Source organism: Meleagris gallopavo, chromosome 10 (assembly GCF_000146605.3).
Source record: "Meleagris gallopavo isolate NT-WF06-2002-E0010 breed Aviagen turkey brand Nicholas breeding stock chromosome 10, Turkey_5.1, whole genome shotgun sequence".
Lineage (NCBI taxonomy): Eukaryota > Metazoa > Chordata > Aves > Galliformes > Phasianidae > Meleagris > Meleagris gallopavo.
Window position 1 is genome coordinate 10,781,905 of NC_015020.2, and position 4,272 is coordinate 10,786,176.

A 4,272-nucleotide genomic window follows, 5' to 3' on the forward strand; every position below is an offset into this window, starting at 1 on the left:
CTGGCTGGTGAAGGGAGATGGTTTTTCAAACTCATTGTGAAATCATCCTCAGTGATGCAAGATCTACCTCAAACTGGTAACACTAGAATGCTCCCATGATGCCTTATCCATTGAGATTTTACACTGTTTTTTGATTCAGTATGTTTGTTTGTAGAATGGTAGCTCTGAGTGTCACTCTTGGTGAAAATGCTACCTCAGCTTGGGTTCATAAGCAACGATTACATGGAGGAGCGTAGGTGGCTGGTGCAATGGAGCACAGTCGTCGTTAGTTCTTACGTGCATTGGGTTTTGTTGTTGTGCAGGTGGTTTTCTTCTGGGCAGGATGAGAGGTGCATTGATAACTTGGGTAGGGATTTGTACTTAGTAATCAGAGCTGCAGGATCTGTGATGGAAAGGGTTTTCTGTCTGTCCTACATACTTTGTCTCCAGCAGCTACAGAAAGTGAGGAAGGTGTGCTGAGGATGGCCCTGTCTGTGAGCACGTGAAGGAGCAAGTAGGAGAGCTGGTCTGAAAGGAGATATGGCCCTCTCTCCCTATGATATAAGCTAATGTTAGGCTTGTTTGCAGCCCGGCAGGATCCCTGCAGTGAGCACAGCTGTGCCCCACGGGGGCAAGGACACAGAAGGACTGTTTCAGTAGGTGAATCAGCTCCTGTGGCTCTCTCTCAAGCTGCCCTCAGGAAGGGGCTTGTGTTGCTTTTGTTCCTGCATGAGGCAGGGACAGTCTGTTTGCCCTTAAGTCCTGCTGGCATCGGGAACATGGGGGGGGGAGGGTGTGAATGTTGCCTTCCTAGCAAACAGGCTGCTCATTTAGATGGCGTTGCCTGCATGCTCAGGGCTTACTGTGTTCTTATTGCACTTAGCATACAAAATAACCCTGATCCATCCTGACCTGAAGGCTGCAAAGAGGGATCAAACATAATGTGAAGGACATACAAGAGGGAGCTGCTGAGTGGTAGGCTGAGAGAAAGGGCAGTGAGGTCAGAACACATGCAGACAGCAGAAATTCTGGTGATAGGGCAGCATAGCATGGAGCAGTCTGTGCATGTCTCTCATGGCAGCACAAGGCAGAGGAAAGCTCCCAATGGCTCTTGCACACTGATGTAATAGTAGATACAGCCCAACAAGTAGGGAAAAGTACTGTGCTCCTGGTGACTCTGCCTGGCCCTATATTCACTTGCATCTGCATTGTTTTTACTCTGCCCACGCATTTCAGCTGTACCAATGAGCACATGAAGCAACCACCCTCCCACTGCTAAGTGACTCAGTTCATCACCCCTCCAGGAAACAGAGATAATCTTGCTACGGCTGATAACAGCATCTCCTCCTGAGCCTCACAGACTGTGAGACACCTGTGTGCAGCAGCAGCTCTAGGGGTATCCCCACCTCCTCAAATTCAAATGTGCTCTGGAGATCAAAGAGCCTCTGCTGCAGACTCGGTCACCTTGCACGGTACAGGCAGGGGACTCCTCATGGGGGTGGCTTTGCTCTTTCCTGCCTTGTGTGGGGCTGCCCTTTCAGGCTACTCTGCTTTGTGCCCATTCCTCTGCAGTAGTCTTGTGTCATGCAGTGTCACGCGTGGGATGGAGTAACGGTGTTTCTGTGCGGAGCAAGGTAAGGTGACTTAGGTGAGTGTGATGGGGGAAGCCCACACTAGGGTAGAAGGAGCAGGGCCTGCAGGAGCAATGGAAAAGCTCTCTCCATTTCGGGGTTGTTTGCTTTTAACTGGAACTTAAAATAAAAAAATAAGGCAGTTCATGGGTTCAGTCTAGCACAACTACTGCTGCCAGGGCAGTCCTGATTCTTTGTGACACTTCTGATTATTATTTTTTTTTAATTCTTTCCCCCCTCCCCAATGAGATTTCTGTTCTGTTCAGCAGAAGAGCAGTCTATAAGGACTTGCCTAGTGCCTCCTGTATGCCTTACATGGTGACACAAGGCATAAGGTGTAAAGCAGCTGAATTCTCACAGCTGTGAGTCTACAGCCACTTCCGTCTGCTTCTTCACCATCTTTTATAGGTGATTCGGAAATAATACTGGGGTTCACTTAATAGAGCCCTGGAGCTGGAGACAAACCATCCTCATTTCAAAATGGAGGGGTAAATACATAAATTAAGGCTGAAACCAGCTGTTTTGGATACCAAAGCACCTGACAGAATAATACGTGCATTACTTCTAAGTGAGATCTGCCATTATTCAACACTCCCTCTGTTCAGGCACTTAGCTCTAGGCACATTCAGCAATGCCTCTTAGCTTGGCAGGGTATGGCTGCCAAAAATTGCAACAGTGGCTGTGCGGGGCACACTGGTACCTAAGGACAGTGCTTTCTCTTTTGGGTTTACTTTGTCAAGACATTGCTTTGTGACATCTGCTCCTGTTGACTTTCCTGCTGTGAAGAAATGCATGGATGTTTTACTAGGCTTGCAGCCTAGGGTGCTCTCTTATCTTGTCATGTGAACTGAGCTCTTAAAAAACAAACTGAAGCACTGAGTTGATTTGGCAGTGTTTGACTCATGGCACAAGATCTCATTTAGAGATCTTAGATGGCAGCATTTTGGGATATACTGACTCTTAATGGACGAATAGTGGATTTTATAATTTCATCCAGCACAGAGACAGTTTGGTTTTACTTTGACACTACAAATGAATCATGGTGCTGGTTGTGGTGCATCATAATGCTGGTGAAGTTAGAGCACAGACCACTAGATGTCTGTATAAACCAAGGTTTGACATGCATTAGTTTCAGCTTGGCTTAGGAGTTTCTTGGCATATAAATAGCAGAGATAGGGCACATTTCAAAGTTGCAGTCGTGTGTGGAGAGCGTAGAAGGGTGGCAGAAATGGAGCTCCGTTGTTGTGTGTGGCAGTGTCCCCAGCAGCCTTGTGTCCCTGAGCACAGTGACTGCTTCGAGCAAAGGCTGGTGCAGGTCACTCTGGAAGGAGATGTTGAAGAGGTGGCTTCCACGAGCCCTGCTCCACCTTCCTTCACCGCTGGTAGTGACGTGCGTCTCCGCTTTTCCAGGTCCCCAGATGTACTCACTGAACATCAGAGAGCTCCCTTTCTCTGCTGAAACAGCTTTATTTGCTTTACTCGTACGATACAATGTGCTCCCTGTGCTGGAGAGCAGCAGCCTGCCTAACGGGAGGAGAAAGGGTCTCTGTAATGCACAATTCTCCCACCAGAGGGCAGGAACAGCCTGTGAAAGAGCAAGGCGGCCTCGGGGCCTGCCTGAGAGAGGCACCTAATGAAGGATCTATGACTTCTAAAAGGATCTTGGGGCAGGCTGAGCTCTCTGCATTCTGGTCTGGTGCAGGAACGGTGTCTCCTTCCCCCAGCCCCTCGTGTTCTGCTCTTCCCTGCTTCTACTCTTGTCCCAGCTCGGGCTGGAGTATTGCCTTAGCCTGCCCAGGGTGTGTGGCCTTACTGTGGAGATTTGGGAGCCTGTTCCAAGGGATGTACAAGTCTCCCTGTATGGTTTATTTGGTGTTTTTGTTGTCTCTGACACCCGGGGAAGCAGAGGGCTGGGCTTGATTTGAGAATAGGCACCTGGACGGTAAAATTTACGGGTGTAGTGCAAGGCAGAAATGATGCCAGTGTAGTTGTGTGTCTATGTACCTTTGTGTTGGGTACATCAACAAGTGATGGGAAATGGTAACATACAAAAGGACCGTGCCCCCCTTAGATCAATTCAGCTTATGGGCTAATTAACCACAAAGGACACCTGTGGCTCCAGAGAGACTTGCCTTTGAACCAGCCACATCTGTGCCAAGTTTTCTGCTGTGACAATGGTCTGGACTGCAGCGACTGGTGGCAGCAGTGACAAGGCATGCAGCATTCAACACTCGCACACCAAGTCTGAGCTGCAGTGAAGACTGAGCCAGTGAACCCAGTGTTGTTTTCAGTGTGTTTATTTACTATCTGGAGCAAAGGAATGACAGCAACTGAAGTTTTCAGCTAGAGGCATCTTGTTTCATTGTGAGCTTTTTCCTTTTCCTCCTGCTGGAAGAACAGAAACATTGGGTGTTCCAGTTTTTTGGGTGCTGAAAAGATTTTGGAACTTGATTAGATCTGGTTTATCTATTAAAAGAAAATTAATCTCTGGCTTTTCCTGAAGGAAACTTGGACTTTCAGGAAGATATTGCTGATGAATGTCTGTGCCCAATTAGAATGTTGCTCAACAGTGTTTTTTCCAGGATTGATATTTGTAAAGCACTGAGAAGACAGCATGTCTCTTGGGAATCCTCTTTTTAATTTCTATTTTCTTTTTCTTTTT